This window comes from Lactuca virosa, chromosome 9, assembly GCF_052849685.1.
Source record: "Lactuca virosa cultivar CGN04683 chromosome 9, Lactuca_virosa_CGN04683_v6, whole genome shotgun sequence".
In the NCBI taxonomy this organism is placed as follows: Eukaryota; Viridiplantae; Streptophyta; class Magnoliopsida; order Asterales; family Asteraceae; genus Lactuca; species Lactuca virosa.
Window position 1 is genome coordinate 87,774,468 of NC_136434.1, and position 21,194 is coordinate 87,795,661.

At 36.0% G+C, this 21,194-nt stretch overlaps 1 pseudogene; it reads right to left on the reverse strand.

Annotated features, from left to right (window-relative positions):
• Positions 1-14,585: 14,585 nt before the first annotated feature.
• On the reverse strand, positions 14,586-16,013 carry LOC145139487 (heat shock 70 kDa protein 4-like; annotated as a pseudogene).
• Positions 16,014-21,194: the final 5,181 nt, after the last annotated feature.

A 21,194-nucleotide genomic window follows, 5' to 3' on the forward strand; every position in this document is an offset into this window, starting at 1 on the left:
GGCAATTCATGATGAGATTCATTCTATCATGCATAAAAATACTTGGGTATTGGATGATTTACCTCCTGGTTGCAAGGCATTAGGATGTAAATGGATCCTCAAAAGAAAAATGAAGGTGGATGGCACAATTGATAAGTATAAAGCCAGATTGGTTATACAAGGCTTTAGAAAAAAGGACGACATTGATTTCTTTGATACTTATGCTCCTGTTGCCAGAATTTCTACTATTAGATTATTATTAGCTCTTGCAGCTATACATAATCCTGTGATTCACCAAATGGATGTGAAAACTGCATTCTTGAATGGTGACTTGGATGAGGAAATATACATGAAACAACCTAAAGGGTTTGTGATGCCTGGAAATGAACAAAAAGTGTGAAAGTTGAAGAAATCATTATATGGTTTGAAACAACCATCAAAACAATGGCATCAAAAGTTTGATGATGCTGTCTTGTCTAATGGTTTTACATTAAACCAAGCTGACAAGTGTGTATATAGCAAATTTGATACTTCTGGTAAAGGAGTCATGATTTGCTTATATGTAGATGATATGTTGATTTTTAGTACTGATTTAGAAGAATTTGATAAAGCCAAGAAATTCTTATCATCTAGTTTTGATATGAAAGACATGGGGGAGGCTGAGGTAATTCTTGGTATAAGAATTAGAAAAGGAAACAATGGGATTTCAATTTCTCAATCTCATTATATTGAGAAGATATTGAAAAAGTTTAACTTTAAGAATTGTTCTCGTGTTAGCACTCCTATAGATCCTAGTCTTAAGCTTCTACCTAATAAAGGATCTCCAGTGTCTCAACTTGAATACTCAAGGGATATTGGTTGTCTAATGTATGCCATGATTAGTACTAGAACTGATATAGCATATGATGTGGGAAGGCTTAGTAGATTTACTAGTAATCCTAGTTCACATCATTGGCAAGCTGTGATTAGAGTATTCAAGTATTTGAAAGGGACCATGAATTATGGTTTAACTTATAGTGGATATCCTTCTATTTTGGAAGGTTATTCAGATGCCAGTTGGATTAACAACTTAGAGGATCACTCTTCTACAAGTGGTTGGGCGTTTCTTCTTGGAAGAGGTGTCATTTCTTGGGCATCTAAGAAACAAACTTGTATTACTAATTTAACAATGGAGTCTGAGTTTGTTACATTATCTGCTGCTGGTAAAGAAGTTGAGTGGCTAAGGAATTTGATTTATGAAATTCCATTATGGCCCAAACCGATATCTACCATTTCTATAAGATGTGATCGTGTTGTAACCTTGGCTAAGGCTTATAGTCAAGTGTACAATGGAACGTCTAGACATTTAGGTGTTAGACATAGCATGATTCGTGAGCTCATCATGACTGGTGTGATATCTGTGGAGTTTGTAAGAACTGTGTTGAATTTAGCCGATCGTCTAACCAAAGGGTTAGAAAGAGACCTTGTGCACAAGACAGCTGTAGGGATGGGTTTAAAGTCCACTTAAAATCTTTTATATTGAGATACCCAATTCCCATCTAATGTAATATTAGATGTTGAATTCAATGTGGAAAGCATCATATTTGAAGATTGGAACACATTATTATCATCATCCCAAGGTATGTCTTCAGTACTGCAAGTTAAGGAGGTTGAAATTTAATTTCTTAATAGTTCTTTGAAAAATTGCATTTGCAAGTGCAAGAACAAAAGAACTACCTATATAAGCATGAAGTTTAGCTGCTTCAAGAAGTTGGGACTTGACTTTGATATGCTTATTGAAGGATGAGACACAAGCTAGTAAAATATAGCGTCAAGTTAGAACTTTGAGAATGTAAACGGTTATGTATATTATCTTCATGTATTCTCTTAGAATAGAAAGGGTTCAATCCTTAGTGACACCCTGATATTCGAATATTTGGAATGAGTAATATACTAATGTGAAATTCAATCGTCACGTTATTTCAGTTATGCATAAGTTTGTTGTTGTTATGTTTTGTTTTAAGTTAATCAAGATTACACTTAAATGGGGGAGGTTTATTGGTGATTTTGTATCATCAATGTGTATTTAAGTGTAATGGATTGACTTGTTGACCAAAATTCAATCTTGATGAATATTAAACAAGTAAGGAAGGTACGGAGTGCACACTTGTTTAAGTTCATTCAAGATTTAAAGTAGACTGTTATTTAGAGGCGAAGCCCCTAAACGAACAAGGGTCCGGGGGCAGCGCCCCTGGGACCGGGGTCCAAGGAGCGGCAGCCCCTGGCGGGGTCCAAGGAGCAGAGCCCCTGGCTGGGTTATATTGCTATATTAAAAATGCATCAGAGATCTGAATTTTTGGAAATAAACCCAGTTTTTGACGTTGTTTTGACCCTTATATAAATAACTCGGATTAGTGACAGGTTTCAGACATCAAACTATTTTTTGTGACAGTTTTCAGACATACAACTGTTTGGTGACAGTTTTCTGATGGAAAGGTTACTTAACTAATTTTTGGTCTTCATTTGATGGTACACACGAAATTCATAACACCCAGATTCTCTGTTCTTGCTCTCATTTCTGAGTCTTATCCGATTGAAGGTTAGGAGTACCACCCAAATACTTTAATCTGAAAGTGTATACACAATTCTCAGAATTTACAAGCCTATTATTATCGCAAATTTCTAACAATTTTTTGAGTCCCTTGGTTTATTTATTTTTTATAAAAATAATAATAATAATAATAAAGGGACATTGGTAGTGGAAATGTTCTAAAGACTCAGCATGCCATATGTTTAAATGATTTCCGAAGGGTCATTAATAGTAGTTGATACTTGATATCAAAGTATTATAGGGTTACATGTTATTTGATTGAGTATGCTTACTTATGATGAGTTTTCACAATGGTGTAGTTGATTACTTGATATGACTAGTGAAAGCTTATATGTGTATAGTTTTTTATGAGCTTATACAAGCTATATGCGAAAAGGAATTAGATTTCCTTATATGTTCTAGTGGTATGTTATACTCCAGAAGTGAGTATCGGATATCATGTATATGAATGCATTCATGTTACACTTCCCCGTGACGGGTTATGGTCATAGCTCCATGATAAGAAAGGGTCACATCGATTCCCATGGGAATATAAAGACAACTATAAGGATGGTACTTCCCGCAGATAGTAGTTTTCAGTGGCCTCAAATGATTTGATATCGTAAGGTTTGTAAGGAGCTTGTTGTGTGCTACCTAGGAGTATCGATTCCCCATATGTGTTAGGATCAAATTTGATAAGATCTTGTGTTAGGAACGTATGGGCAACTATTTGCAAAATTCATGCTTTTGAATATGAATATAGATAATATGTTCAAACTATTTTGTTGAGTCAAAACCCATGTAGCTCACGAGTCTTTAATTATGTATTTTGTGATATGTAATCAAGTATAGAAGTGAAAGCTTAAAGTGCGCTGCTAGGGAAGGAATATGATGGACTTAGAGAATGTTGTATAAGCCTTTCTCTTTTACTCTGGATGTTTACTCCCACCCACTCCACATGGCCTTATAGCTATAGTTGGGTTTCCTATGAAATTATACACTAAATTAAGGCAACGGAAGCATTGAAAAACATCCTACGTGCACATGCACCCTATGATATATGTTTTACTATTTTTGCTACTTAGTTTTAAAAACTAACATAACAAGTTATATGAGAAAGGATCGGTACACTAACCTTTTGACAAAATCAAATTTTCCTCTTGAAGGTTGATTCCTTTGATCTCTTGTTGCTCTTGGAAAGACTAGCACCAAAAGTAGAATGCCTCTAATGGTTCACACCCAAAAGTCAAGAACCCTAGAAACTAAAGGAGAAAGAGACAAGAGAGATAAGATTTTATTTTTACAGCCTTCCAGAAGTTTGTATCACCCAAAAATATGAGCACCCTAAGGCCCTTTTATATATCTAGGGTGGTAAAAGAATAACCCTAATATGAATTAATTAAATATTAAGAATTAGTCCATATTCAAATCGTTTCCTTATCTGTTACTAATATTCATTCTGGAAGCCTCTGGGGAACCTCTCAAAATTGTCCACCACCTAGGGTTTCCAGAATGTTCCCATTGTTCAACTATTGAACAATTATCATTCAGTCCCTACACCTATTTCCATTTAATTCCCAAAGAAATTCTAAATTAATTCTAATTAATTTAACTAGTTTATAATTAATTTATCAACATGTAATAAATTAATTAACCTTTTTCTCAATCTCCTAAAACCATTCCTAGTTATTCTTGCTTTTGACAGAAACCCAAAAAGGACTTTGATATTATTCCCAATTATACCAGTTAGTAATGATATTAGACACTTATTTCCAACAGTCTCCCACTTGGACAATTCATCAACTACTATTGGTAAGATGGACTTCGAATAACCAATAAATCATTCCTTCCACAGAACTGTTGAAATATAATCTCATCTAGAATTAACCCTTAGATAAGTGATCAATTATTCAATTGTTTCTTTTAAGATGACATTATGGAATGAGTCATGGATTATGAATCAACCTAACAGTCCATCCGTATGTTTCTTGATTTCCTATTAATGACAATCAAATAACACTACTAATCGAACACATCAACTAATTTTGGGATAGGCCCATCACATTAATATCATCATCAAATCACTAAGCGGGCCATGATATTGCCTTTCACATTATGGTGAAAGGTAAAAAAAAATGACTATATAGTTTTTGTCTACAAGCCAAATCATGCATAGACTAACTCATTATGGTCACCAGTTACGAATAGCATTAGAGTAAGACTAATACACAACCAACTTATATCCAAAGAACTCAAATGTCTCTCTGTTTTAAGAATAAAAGATATTATCATCTCAGAATTACTCGTGATTGAGTCCATGAAGTAAAATCTCTGAGTGTGGGTTTCTCCAATACTTAAATATCTCTTAAGCACTAACGAATGTTACTGATAATCTCCATGCGATGTCTAATTTCTATAGACAATCTACTAACACTTCATGAAAATCAACTCAATACTCACTCCGAAGAGTACGATCGATTATGAAGTTTGAGTAAATTAATACTCTGGAAGTGGGGATCTAACCATGCAAAACCGAAACACAATATAAATCTAAATGTAGATGTTAACACACTTTAATATAAATAAATCTCCATTATTTAATCACCATAAAAATTACAAAAATTTATTCTTTGTTCTAAATGTTTCAACTAATCAACTAAATACTAAACTTTACATCATCTCTCATGTATATGCTCCTAGCATGCATATTATGACTTTCTTTGATCATCCCTTTTGTGAACGGATTAGTTGGGTTCTCCTCTAATGATACTCGCTTCATAATTAGATCTACATCCTCAACTATGTCTCGAATGTAGTGGAGCTTCCTCATTACATGTAATGACCTTTCGTGATCTATAGGTTCGTTAGTCAAGGCGATTGCACCTTCGTTATCACATAATATCTTTAACGATTCTTTGTTACTCGGAACAACTCTAAGGTCTCCTAAGAAGTTTGTGATCCAAAAAACTTTCTTAGAGACATTACTTGCAGCAATGTACTCAGACTCGAAGGTAGAGTCTGTCACCGTCTCCTGTTTGGAACTTTTCCAATTCACTGCACCACTATTAAAAAAAATTACTCATCCAGACTATAACGTTGAATCATCTCTATATGTTTGGGAAATGGCATCACTTTAACCTTTCACTACAAGTTCTGGTTCCCCACCGTACACAAGCAACATATCTTTCGTAGTTCTCTAATACTTAAGAATGTACTTAACATCTGTCTAATGAGTCATCCATGTATTTTCTGGGTATCGACTCACCATGCTCAAAGCATATGTCATATCAGGACGAGTATATGTCATAGCATATATGATCGATCCTACAGCTGAAGCACATAGGACTCGACTAATCTTTTCCAGTTCATCACTAGAACTGGGACATTTATTCTTACTAAATTTCACGCTATGATGCATAGGAATAGCTCTTGCTTGAAATTTTCCATGTTAAACCTTTTCAATGCTTTTTCTACATATATACTCTGACTAAGTCCAATTAAATGCTTCGGTCTATGCCATTAAATCTGTATACCAAGTATGTATAAGGCTTCTCCCAAGTCTTTCATTGTGAAACACTTCCCCAACCAAGTTTTTACCCTTTCCATCTTAGGAATATTGTTTCCTATGAGTAGTATGTCATCAACATACGATATTAGGAAAACAATGACACTCCCACTAGCTCTGACATATACACAAGACTCCTCTGGACTTCTAGTAAATCCATACACTTTGACTTTCTCATGGAAGCACAGATTCTAGATTCGCTATGCTTTCTTAAGTCTATAGATGGACATTTCAAGCTCACATACTATATTTGGGTATTTAGCATGTTGAAACCCTTCAGGTTGTGTCATGTACACATCCTTAGAAAGTATCCCATTATGCAAGTCTATTTTTATTGGGGTTTTTAGGTTATAACTACAATAAACATGCATAATTTCACTTAAATCTTAAGGGTACATGCAACCTAAAATTGATCTATGGTTTTTCACAGTTAATAGCAACATACTTTATGAAACAAAACTTTTAACCTACTATAAATAAAATTATTAATAAGAAAACATACCTTTAACATAATCAAATATGTTAATCTCTTGAGTTCTTTGAATGCTCTAGGGTTGGGAATCGCTTCGGCTTATGAGTTTTTCGGTTTCCTCGAATCGTTTCCTCGGTTTGAAATTTTTTTTGGTCCAATTCAAAAACTGAACCAAATCGAATTCAAATTCTCTAGACCAAACCGAAAACCGAATTCTAATTTGGTTTGGTTTGGTTTGAAAACCAAGGAAACCTAATATTAACTTTAAAAAAAAGTACTGCAATTTTTCAAACATAAATTAAAATATTTTTAACATAGAAACCTAAAGTTGCAGACAAAAACATTTAAAGTTTCATACAAAAAGATCCAAATAGTAAATGAGTTAAAATGATTTTTACTTTATAATTAATATTTTTATGTAATATAAAATATAAAATATATTTTTTAATTAATTAATTTATGAAATTTGGTTTTTTCGGTTCGGTTTGATTAAACTTTATAAGACTGAAACTCGAACCAAAAACCGAATTTGAATATGGTTGGGTCTGAATTCGATTTCAATTCGATTTAGTTTTCAGTTTTTTTGGTTCGGGGCCAAATAATTCCCACCCCTAGAATGCTCCATGGAAAGCTAGCGCAAAAGGTATGCATGCCTTTAATGGTTCACACCCAACACCCTAGAACACAAGGAAGACAATAGAAGAGAGGTCAGAGAAAGAGAATTTTGTTCTCCAGCTCATAGGTATGATAAGCCACAAAAATTAGATGCCCAATGGTCCTATTTATAGTTTAGGTAACTTGCAGATGAATCCAGATTTGAATAATTAAATAATAAATTTAATCTCAATTCAAATCGTTCCTTATTAGCAACCACCAGGCTTCTGGAAACTCTAAAGAAGCTCCCAAAACTGTCCATGCCTTGGACTCTTCTAGAATTTACTTTTTTGTTCAAAAATTGAACAAGTACAATTCAACCATTGTACCTTTAATTAATGTCAATTAATCATGAATTAATTTTTATTAATAATTAATCAATTTTGATTATTTTTAATTAATTCATAATTAATTAGTAGTTATTTATAATTAATTTATTAATCACATAATCAATTAAAAAATCATTCTCTCTCTCTCTCTCTCTCTCTCTCTCTTTCCCCCTCTCTCTAGCTATTTCTAGCTTTTAAGGGCAACCCAAAAAGGTCTTTACTTTTATTCTATAAAGTTATATCAATTTATTCATGATCTTGACCAATTTACGTATGACCTTGGACACTTATTCCAACAGTCTCTCACTTGGACAAGTCATCAAACTACAATTGCAAATATAGACTTTGAATAACTAGTAAATAGTGATTTACACAGCCACTGCTGAACTCTAATTCACTCAAATTTTGGCCCTAAGATAAGTGATTAGCTATTCCTTCATTCTACAAGATATGTGTGGACACAAGATATGGATATAAATTAATCTTATAGTCCATGGTTTTGTTTCCTAATTTCCAATTTATGAAGACTAAATTCAGACTACTAATTAAAAACATCAATTACTCTGTGCTTGGCCAAACACCTCAGATGTCAGAAATAAATCATCGAGGGCCCCAAAGATATCTGTTTTCCTGTTAAGGTACAAAGAACGAATAAACATTGATTATATAATCGTACATTTTACTCATCGTGTCATACATGAAATTACACTTTATGACATGCAGTTACAGATGTGTTGGAGTAAACCTATACCCAACAGATTTGCAAACTATAAATTATATATCTCTTTTTTCAAGAATATAAGACATTATCGTCTTAGAATTACTCGTGTTTGAATCCAAGAAGTAATATCTAAGCATGGGTTTAACTAATACTCAAAATCTTCATTTTCAAAGTACTCATGAATATTTCAGCAATCCCTATGCAATGTCTAATCTCTATCGACAATCTACAATCTATGGATGACAATCTTAAATCAATACTTACTCTCACAAGTATGACTGACTATGGCATTTCGAATAAATTAATATTTTGGAAGTAACACGCAAAATGAAATACAATAATAAACTAATTGTTTTATGGAATCATACTCTTTGATTATAGATAATTCCCTATTATTTAATTGCCATAACATTTACATATTTATTTATTTTTTAAATGTTTGGGGTAATCGACTTAACGACTAAACTTGTCAATATTTCTTATACCAATGCGCTTAGCATGTATACCTTAGTCAATATGACTACACTTTCACAAAATATTTCTAATGGCAATTTGTTACTCAAAACAAATCCAAGGTCAACTATGAAGCCTTTTAGTCCAGCTACACTCTTTGGATACTTCACTTTCACTGATGTCGTCTTACCCACATTGTCAAATCTGCCACCATCTCCTACATGAAACCTTTAATGATACAACTCAAAATGAATATCCATTTAGAATATGAATCAAAGTCATCTCTAAAATTCATGTCACTATAACTCTTCTCAATCATGTTCTCTACTATCTACAATCAACCATTTCTTGGTATCTTTCAAAACTCCAAAATGTTCCTGACAATTGTCTAGCAATTCAGTTATGCTAATTTCTGACACAATCCCATGATGCTCAAAACATGTAAGACATCAGAATAAGAACAAGTCATAGCATTCATAATCGATCCTATATATGAAGCATATAGGACTCGACTTATCCCATCATTTTCATGACTAATACAAAGGACCTTTGAAATTCACTCAACTCCCTATTATGAAGCATATGAACTATCCCTTTGGAATTTTCATATATTGAAACTTTCAACATATTGTGCTTTAACAGAATCCTATTAAACATTTTGATCTATAATTTTAGATCCAAATACCAAGTATCAATATCGTTTTCCCATTTCCATCATAACGAGACAATTCCCAAGCTTTTTCACCATGCAACATAGAGACAATGTATCCTATGAGTAGTATTGTCATCAACATGAAATAACAGGAAGACAACGACACTACCACTAGCTTTGACATGTACTCAAGACTAATCTGAACTTCTAAAAATAACATTCTTTTACTTTCTCATGGAAGAATAGATTCCTTGCTACGCAATGCTTTCTTAAATATACAAATAGATTTTTCAAGCTTACACACCTCGTTTGGATACTTTGTATGTTTAAATCCTTTCAGAATATGTCATATATTCTTTGAAAATTTCCTTTTGAGGAAAGTCATTTAAACATCCACTTTACCATATCTTATATCAAAGAAGGCAACAATGGTAACAAATAACCAAATAGACTTTTCTCGGCTACTGGTGAGGATGTTTCCTCATAATCAATTTCTTGAGTCTAAAAGAAACTCTTTTCCACCATACTAGCTTTAAATTTGTGTACATTCTTATCCATGTTAATCTTCCCATTGAAGACAACCCACTATCATAAGATTAGGTTTAAGATTAACCAATTTCAAAATTAGTTATCCTTCATGGACTAAAGTTTGCTATCCTTACACTCTTCTCACTGGCAGCCATAAGACCCAACATTGCTTCCTAGTAGCTATTTGTCTAATCCAAATCAATGTTTTATCACTAATCAACGTATCTCCTTCCACATTTAGATGAAAGTCATAAAACTTGGGAGGTGCTCTAACTCTACTATATTGGTCCCGATCTCGAGTCGGCGGACTTGAACCTCTTGGTCGCCGGCTGAAACTATATTGAATCTGGCCTCTCCTCCTTCTTCTGGATCTCTAACTAAATCTCCCTTCCCCTGCAATTCGACTGCAACTCAGCCAAGGTTCAATATAGTAGAGTCAACACAAACTCTCGAATATCCATTTTGATCATACTCAAGTATCACGACATCTGCACCTGCTCTGAAGCGACATTCTCCTTGCAGAAACAAGGCTCTCTCTATAAACATCTTGGTGATCTCCATCACCGACTCAATTGTTTGCTTGAGCAACATATACTCATGTGCCAATCGCTCTCTCTCCGTAAGTGAAACATCTGCACTTACTCCTATGAGCCGCAATTAACTTCCTAGGTGCTCGTGCTAGGATTCTTAATCATACTTCCACTCTACTGGTTGCCTCGTGCATGCTAGTTGTATACAATATAGGATCAGATAGACTATCAAATAAATGACTCTACCCTAAGTCCATAACCATTTAAGGAACAAAAAATAACGCTAAGTCAATCATTCTAGGGCTATATAATCCTAATCGCATACAACTATGCAACATACACTTAGCAATTCACATCATCATATACCACATAACAAGCACTTCCCTGGGCTATACAACACCACAAAAATTAGGCAATATTTATTGTACGATTCCTAAAGGAATCCTTAGCCTACTCACTAGCATGCATTTCTAACAATTCACATATTAGCAAGCTCAAATTCAACATATAAAACCAGTATGGGTATTTTGGAAATCACTTTCTTGTTCAGGCTCTGGATGATTGTACACATCGCATCTTCTTGTAAAACCAAGGTTAATTCAAAGGTCCACATTCACGATCCCAAGCCAACAATCAAAAACGAACATGACAAGAGATCGAACCAATGTCTCCAACCCAACCATTTAATTAAAATTTCCTATCAAAAAACATTTATGAAAATTCTTGGATCCTAATTTGAGTTTGGATTCACACAAGTGTTCCTCCAAATCCCTCAAACCATGTCTCTGATACCAACTTGTAACCAAATGAAGTAAACACATAAGCACATGCAACTATCTACACTAATCTACCTGTCTAACAGCTCACTATCGTATATTAGGCCTCACACAACCCACTACGCCACTACCGGGGAAATCGCGAAGGAATGTGTAGCTATATGTAACCAGAGGTGAGATAGACATTCGAATAGGTGATCCCACTCTAGAGCCACTACCAAACAAGGAACATGTAAGAAAACCTAGATCAAGAGTTCCCAGACTATCCTATGCGACAACATACAGCTCCTAGGGCACTCCATTAGACGTTAACCAACCTACTAGTACTCTAACCAGAATACCACTACTTCTATATCCTAACATACAAGGATATATATTGCAACACATAGTATAATGAGTAAACTCACCAGAATCGAAGATCCAAGGAAACACAACAACATGCTCACTCCCTGCATTGATCGCTCCTGCGAACCAAATTAATCAATAACTTAATTCCTGCAAGTCTAACTCAACGTCAAACTTGTCAAAAATTCAACGGCCAACCCTCACCATGACATGGAGGACTCTTGGCCACGTCATGGGAACATCTGGACAAAACAATTGCGAGATCATCCTTCGTCATGACGTGACGGGCATATCGTGACATCGTGAGAACTGATTATAGACAGGTTAATAGCTTAAGCCCTTAATCCATTAAGCCACACACTCATCTCCTCCAGAATGCTTCCTTACACCCAAAGAGTCATAAAAATCATGGCTTTATAGTCATGCACGTCCAATGCATGTCTTTCCCCAAGCTAAGTCATAACAATGGTGGAAATGAGGTCAAAAATCTTATGCATGAGCCAAACCTAACCAAATCTCATATTTGGAACACTAAACCCTAAAGGGATCTCAAGTATCCATAAAGTTGTCATCTTTATGGAATCCATCCACTCAGACTCTCCCAATCATGGAGAAAATACACAAAAAGCCTTAATCAAGAAGCATAGAACATAAATCTTGGAACTTGAACACTCATACTGGTCCAGAGAAATTGCTAGAAGATGATGATGAGACTTGCAAGTTGAATCTATGCACCAAGGATGCTCCCTTCTCCTTCAAGACACCAAAAACACCACCAAAAGCTCAAACAATGAAGGACGGGGTTTCATTGAAAAGGTTGGAGGCTGAAGAGGATGCCCTTAACCTTTAGTTTAAGGGCTTAAATATGGAAGAAACCCTAAAAGAGCATGGGCTTGGGCCGCAGCTACTGTCACGTCGTGACCTTCCATTCGTCACGTCATGACAACCATCTCGGACATGGGTTCATGCAGTTGACATGTCACGTCATGGTGCTCCATTCACCATGTTGTGACACAAGGTTTTTCCCAAAAACCTTACATTTGATCATTCTAAACCATCAACCGATCTACTCTGGAAAACGGGTGTTACAATGTTTCATACTCGCTTTATATATAGAAATTAATTTTTGGTTTGATTTTCCTGTTTTAAGGTTTAGTTACGTGATTTCATGTTCTAGGTTCATCAATGGTGGTCTAGGGAGAGAAAGAGGACATGAAAGTCATTGCTTAAGAGAGAGAAAAAAAAAGGGTACGGAGTAGGACATAGGCCCATTTTATTTTCTAAATATTTTAATTAATTAACAAATAACAGATAAGCTATAAAAAAAATTAAAATTAATTAGAAAAATAAATAAGGACAATATAGTAATTTATGTTGTTAGGAATGAAATGTGGAAATTTTAAACAAATTAAAGGTGATTTGAGTTTTTTTAAATAGAGATTAAATGAAGGGACAACTTTACTCTTACTATCAAACAAAAAAGCAAAAATGGTCCTTGTAGTTTGTCATTCTCTTTAAATAAAGTCCAAATCTATTAAATTGCCCATATTGTCCTTTTAGCCTAGCTTTAATATGGATTTAATCCTTGTCAAACTTAAATAAGAAAAAAAAAATCATCTTTGTTATGTATTTTTTACATTTTTAATCATTTTTTAAACATGTGAGATTTTTTTTTTTGAACCGGCAAATACAATATATAATCTACTCCTAAACTAACACTTAAATCCACCTATGTCCACGACGGGACTTGAACCCTCGACCTCAATGAGGGAGGACACCACCTGATACCGCTAGGCTAGAAGCCTTTTGGTTAAACATGTGGGATTGAGTTGAAATCCTTAACATATTTTATATATTATAAATAGATTGAACCCGCAATGTAAGTCAAATCAACTCATTAACTCTACACAAGAAGGACAATTCTTGCAATTTATCAGAAAACAAAAAAGGTAAGATAGTCTTAAGTGTTAATTGAAAAAAAGAAAAAGAAAATGTTTAAACCGAAAAAGTGCTACATGTGTCAGGTTTTTTTTAAATAACTAAATAATATTCTTTTTTAATCAAAATGCACCACAGTTTTTATTGGAAAAATGGAAGTTTTTCAAAACCATTTACTCCATTAAACCCATTGCAATTTGCATATATCCTTGACCAACGTTTCTCAATTTACCAATTATCAACAAATGGGTGTTGTAGTCGGAAAGTTCCCTGTCGCTCAAATTGTAACAATCTTTAAAATCAAATCTATGATCACGAATTGGTCAAAAGACGAGGGTTTTCTATTCAATTCACCCATTCTCGCAAAGCAACAAAATCCAAGTTTGACTTAGAAATTTATCAACGATCAAATTTCTTGTTAAAGTCAACACAAAATCTTACTCAATAGAAACCAAAAAACCCCACACATTCAAATCATTTAAAAGCAAAATCCAAAAAAAACACAATCTAACATCTCTCTTTTTTTCTTTTTTGTGGGTGTTTCACTATTTTGCAAGATCAATACCCGAAGAAAATGTAAACACGTGCATCATTCAAGACATTAAGACCCAACAAATAAAAAAACAATAATGTATTCTTCAGGTGAAAGATTGATAACTTGTGCTTCAATTTCTCAAAAACCAAGATTTAGATTTGACAAAAAATCAGCCAATCCTTATATAAGCATTATAGGCATAATCTGAGGCTTAGGTCCATTTATGCACCTTGACTTCAAATATTTAAATTAAACAACCAACATATGTAGATGGTATGCAAAACTCTCTACATCCATAATGTACCAAAAGCACATGCCTTGCATGCAGCCAAAATAGCATTCCAAATTTCATGATTTCGTTTGCAACCAAACAAAATGAATACAAAATGGTTCTTGGTTAAACGTTTCAGATTGTTTTGTATTTTTAAGAAGTTGCACGTTCCTATTTAACATAAAACTAAATCAAAAGACACACCACCTTAGAATATTTAAAAACTAAAATTCTCACAAGTATATAGACCTGCATGCGCTGAACCTCGTCAACAGATCGATGCAGCTTGGTTGTGCTCGATCCACTTGGTAGTGTCAGCAATCGCAAGCTCCATCTTCTTCAACCTCACACCTTGCTCCATATTTTTTATCTTGTACTTCATGTTGTATATGCAATCCTCCAATGCATTCAATGCATCTGCTTTCTTCTTGAATTCTTGGTCTTCCAGTTTGTGATTCTCAGCATCATTTATCATCTTCTCAATCTCTGCCTTGGAGAGTCTTCCATTTTCGTTGGTAATTGTGAGTTTTTCTGTCTTACCAATTGATAATATCTCCGATGTAACTGTCAGAATTCCATTGGTATCTATTTCAAAGTAGTGCTCGAGTTCTGCAACTCCTTTTGGAGCCGGTGGTATTCCAGAAATTGTGAAAGTCCCCAACAAATGGTTATCTGTAGATCTGGTTCGTTCACCTTGATACACATTAACATTTACACAAGTTTGGTAGTCCCGAATTGTACTATATATTTTAGATTTTTGGTAGGTATTGGAGTGTTCCGTGGGATCACAGCACTAAATACTTCTCCTAATACTCCTACACCAAGGGACAAGGGAGTGACATCCAATAACAACAAATCCTGACAGCTCTTATCATTGTTACCACTTAACTTTGCAGCCATAACAGATGCACCATATGCAACAGCCTCATCAGGGTTCACACTCTTGCACAGCTCCTTCCTTTCAAAAAATTCCTGGAACATACACTGTACTTTTGGTATTCTAGTTGACCCACCAACAAGAATCACCTCATTCACACACAATTTCTTTATCTCTGCATCATTTAAACATGCCTCCACAGTCTCCATGCACTTATGGAAGAAACCCATGTTCAGCTCTTCAAATTTAGCACGACTCATGAATTTCATAGAAAAATCAATCCCCTCATGCAAGCAATCTAGTTCGATTGCAGTCTGAGTATTGCATGAGAGAATCCTTTTAGCTTTCTCACAAGCACATCTCAACCTCCCCAATGCTCTTTTGTTCCCAGTTAAGTCCTTATTCCATCTCCTCTTGAATTCCTGAGCACAGTGATCCACCATACGACTATCAAAATCCTCACCTCCCAAATGAGTGTCACCACCAACAGCTTTCACCTCAAATGTACCACCCCCTTGTTCAATGGTCAATATAGAGACATCAAAAGTGCCACCACCCAAATCAAAGACAAGCACATTAATCTTGCAAGTAATATCTGACTTATTGTCAAGACCATAAGCAATTGCAGCTGCTGTAGGCCGGCTCGTTGATGATGCGAATGACATTAAGTCCAGCAATAGCAACAGAAGACGGTGTGGTTCTGTTGCCTTGATCATTAGGAATGATTTCGATGCGTTCATGCTTCCAAACAGCGACACATGAGTACGTTGTTCCGAGGTCGATGCCGATCGCCGGTGCATTGTTTCCTTTGCCGTCCATTACAGTCAAAATTCAAAATAAAGTAATTAATCTGTGTGCTTTCACTTATAGTATTTAAGGGGGTTTACACAAAATTACACTATACCTTGGGTTGCTAAAAATTCGCTTGTCATTAATATATATCTTGTGTATTTAGTTTACGTGGTAGATAAACATTCTTCGAGTGGATTTTATGGTTTAATTTTATTTAATAATTTTGATTTGAAATTCCTATTTTATCTATGTTTAAACTTTTTTTTTTTTCCCTTTCTTTAGTTTCAAAATAATTTTTACTTATTAGAAATATACTATCTTAACCCTAAAATCCACCACCTTCCACAAATTTCTCTATAGTTACCATATTTCTCCACTTTCTCCCTAAAGAACCACCACCTTTAGTTCTAGCCTTTGTCGCCGGCCTTTTTTTAGCCACCACCTTCGACCTCTTTCTAGCCACTACGCCGACTACTACCACCTCTACCTCCATCATGCATCATCGTCGCCGCCTTCAACCTCCACAACGATGCCCTATATCTCGTTTGCCACCTTCGTCTTAATTAGCCTGCTTTTTTAGTGACACTTTTTCTTTGCCACTAATTGTCATTTTATTTGTAGTGAATGTAGTTTCAAAACTCTATAAATATATATTATTATCAAAAGATAAACATAGATATTAAATAACAAGTTACATCACAAAAAACAATCTATATTTTGATATGTAATGTGACATGGGTGATGGGTGTATAGTGACGACACTGAGTGTAGAGCTTCCCATATTTCCATAAAACAACAAATAAAATGTACTAGTTTATTTCTATATTAAATCACATAAGTCCGAGGGGAGTTGTGTCAGCCAAACCGAACTCCACCTCAACTCCAATAAAGAAACTCCAACAAAGAAGAAAGGAGGAAAGAAGGAAGGAAGAAGAGAGGAGGGTATAGGCTGTTGAGTGGGGGAGAATAAAGGAGGAGAAGGGAGGAAGAAGAAAGAGACTCGACATGCCAATGCCGAGTTTGGCTTCGAGCTCCGCATGGCGAGTTTCATGCTCCGGTGTGCCGAGTCCACGTCAGATCTGCCGAGTTGCACCGTGCTCCACTCCGCCTAGCCTCATATATACATTTCACTATCATCAGAATACAATGTACTTTCCTTTATTTATGTATTATAGCATTGTCCTTTTAAGTGTTTTCTTATGAAGTCATTGTACTTTGAAGAATGAAAGTAGAATGTTATAAAAATAAATAGATCAATGAAAGTACATTGTTTGCCTTGCATTTAACCTGTACTCCATTTAATCTATTCACAGCTTAGCTTTCCAGAGAGACCGGAGCTTAAAAAATCGTTGTAACACTCCAACAACCGTTTTTGCTGAAAAGCTTTTATTTAATTATATATATTCAAAATAGGTTGATGTATCTTGAAAGGGTGAGATATTAGATTATTTTATTTGAAAACATTATATTAATATTTTAGTTGATTATTGCAGATTGAACTTACATACGGAACAGTTGAGGATAAAAGGGAAATTCATACTTCAGGAAGTTGATAGTAGTTGTGGTACGTTGGTCAAGTAGCACACATTCAGGCTTCAAACTTCTCAAATCATCTTTGTCTAAATCTCATGGTGGTCTACTTTTGGTATTGTTGTACAATTCTTGCTATTCAGTAATTAGATTTACACCTCAAATCTGCAATATGCAAGTCTTGTATTTACACTCCAAATTTGCAAGTTTCTTTCTAAATGAAATCATAAGTAAAATACAATCAATTGTGAGACTTCCTCTTTGTATTTTAGTAAAACACTTTCATATATTTGTTTACTAACCAAAACAATGCAGAAAAAAACATCATCCTCATTGTGAAGCATGGGCATGTTTACTAGTTTATTAGTAATTGTAGTGAGTTTCACAAATGAGATTCAATAGTTTTTATGTGTACGTCAATTGCACAAGTGTTGTGTTCCAGCCTCCAAAGCTACAGTAGCCATCATTGTTGACAAAATGAAACCTACGGGACAAGTTTTTCTTCCCACCCTATGATGAACACAATTAATAGACGCAACTACAATGGTGGCTGCCAAGACTATAAATAGAGACTTCATTCTTCAGTTGTATGCATCCCAAAAACACAGAGAAACAGATAGTATAACACTTAGAGTGAGAGTGTTAGTGAGAGGGTTGGTTTTTTGTAATAGTTGAGTGTGAGAGTTGCTCCTCCTATTGTAATTCTATTTTCGTGTTTAATAGAAGAGTTTTCAAACCCCAACAACTGGTATCAGAGCTTGGTTCGGTGTCCAGGGAATTCTTTACGAATTTCTCTGTTTTTTCGTCAAAATTTTTTTGTCTCAAAATCCGTTTTTGAGTACACCGTTGGAAAGGGCTTGTTTCAAGGATTCCGAAAATATATTTTTCGTAATTTTTTGACCACCAGAAGGCCCTCAAATCGTTGGTCAAAGTTGGTCAAATCTGATCGGAAAAGTCGCCGGAAAAACCAGGTGGCCGGAGAAGACTGCCGGGGAAGAAGGAGTGACGTCATCAGTGAGGTCATCATTGACCAGAATTTCAGGAAGTTGCAGTTTAGCCCCTGAAGTTCCAGAAAATTGCAGAAAGGTCCCTCTGTTTCTGAAAAATTGCAGTTCGGTCCCTGTTCTTCTGAAAACATCTGTTTTGGTCCCTGGAGTTCTGAAAAGTTTCAGAAAAGTCCCTGGTTGGCAGAAATATTTCAGATTGGCCCCTGTAAGTTCCGAAAATTACAGTTTAGCCCCTATAGTTCTGAAAAGTTACAAATTAGCACATAACTTTTCAAGAAAGTATATTTTGAGCCCGAAAAATTCTACCCCACCATTTTTGACGCTTCCGAATCCAACCGAGAGCTCGGTTTTATCTAATTTTTCCTCGAAATATTTGTAAAATAAATTTGCAATTATTTTCAATGGAATCTACAAGTACGATTACGATGGTTCGACTTACGCCCACAAATTACAACATGTGGAAGCCAAGGATGGAAGATTTGCTTAATCTGAAAGATTTAGCAGAGCCTATAGAAAAGCAAGGCGTCAAACCCAACACGAAGACAGACGAAGTTTGGACGAGAATAAACAGGAAAACGGTGGCACAAATTCGACAGTGGATCGACCACAGTGTTTTTCATCATGTCTCTCAAGAGACAGACGCGTACAAACTTTGGGAGAAGCTCGAGAATATGTATCAGGCAAAGACGGCACGCAACAAGACCTTGCTGATGAGGCACCTTGTAAACCACAAGTTACGAAGTGGTACGTCCATAACTGAGCATACGAGTCAGTTCCAGGATCTCGTAAACCAGCTCGGTGCTGCTGATTGGGTTCTCAAAGACGAGGAACAAGCCATATTGCTCTTGAGTTCTCTACCAGATAATTGGGAGACGCTTGTTGTGACTCTCAGCAATTCTGCCCCCGGTGGTAAAGTAACAATGGAGATGGTCACAGATGCCCTAATGAACGAGGAAGCCAGAAGGAAAGAAGCTGGTACAGACCAGTCTTTTGCCCTCGTGTCAGAAAACAAAGAAAGAGGCGGAGGCAGAACTGGAGGCCGAGGTCGAGGTAGAGGCAGAGGTAGACATGGTCAAAGTAGAGGAAGATCCCATGATCGTGGGAAATCACGAGATCGAGGGAAATCGCGAGAGCGAGGTAAATCTTCAAATACATGGTTCGAAGGCTATTGCAATCATTGTAATTATTATGGCCACAAAAGGAGTGATTGCCGAAGGTTCTTACGAGAGCAGCCCGAGACAAGCCAGAATCCAAGCAGGGAGAATGGTGAAACCATGGTCACCATAACACAAGACGTTGCCCTTGTTACATACGAGGAGGAAGCATGCCTACATGTTGAAACTCATGATGATGAGTGGGTGATTGATAGCGCTGCATCATATCATTCGACTCCAAACCGGGATTTATTCAGTACTTATAAACCCGGAGACCATGGTACCGTGAAGATGGGAAACACCAGTTTCTCAAGCATTGCTGGTATTGGTGATGTGCATTTAAAGACCAATGTTGGATGTACATTGGTGTTGAAAGATGTTCGGCATGTCCCAGAGCTGAGAATGAATCTTATCTCAGTTGGAGCTCTTGACGTCCAAGGATATGATAATCAATTCAAAAATGGCACCTGGAAGTTGTTGAAAGGTGTTATGGTTGTTGCAAGGGGAAAACTTGATGGTACTCTTTATAAAAGTCATGCAAAGTTGCTTCAACCAAGTCTCAATGTTGTTAAAGAAGAGACATCACCAAACTTGTGGCATAGAAGACTAGGCCACATGAGCGAGAAGGGATTGACGACTCTTGCAAAGAAGGAGTCCATTTCAATGGCAAAAGATGTTGCCTTGGATCCTTGTAAATACTGCCTATTCGGGAAACAACACAGAGTTTCCTTTAGCTCCACAAGAAAGAACCGCTCTGAGTTGCTGAGCCTTGTCCACTCCGACGTATGTGGACCCATTGAAGTAGAATCTCTTGGTGGAAGCCGGTATTTTGTGACATTCATTGACGATGCGTCACAAAAGGTATGGGCATACTGTTTGAGAACGAAGGACCAAGTATTGGACCGCTTCAAAGCTTTTCATGCAATGGTGGAAAGACAAACAGGCAAGAAGCTAAAATGTCTCCGATCAGATAATGGAGGCGAATACTATTCCCGTGAGTTCTCTAAATACTGCACGGAACATGGTATCAGACATGAAAAGACTGTCCCACGAACCCCACAACACAATGGTGTAGCAGAACGGATGAATCACACCATTGTTGAGAAAGTTCGATGCATGCTCAGCATGACTAAACTCCCAAAGCCATTCTGGGGTGAAGCTGTATTGACATCTTGCTATCTAATAAATAGGTCACCTTCCGCTCCATTGAATTTTGAAGTTCCGGAGAAGATATGGACGGGTAAAGACATATCATCTTCTCACTTGAGAGTATTTGGGTGCAAGGCGTTTGCACATGTATCAAGTGAACTGCGGAAGAAGTTGGACCTCAAATCCACTCCATGCATCTTTATTGGATATGGAGATGAAGAGTTCGGGTACAGGCTATGGGACCCAGAACTAAAGAAGGTTATTCGAAGTAGAGATGTGGTTTTCTATGAAAACCAGTATTATGATTTCAAGGCACCGGTTAACAAGCAACAAAGCTCCAAAGTTTTAGATATAATATCTGAAAATAA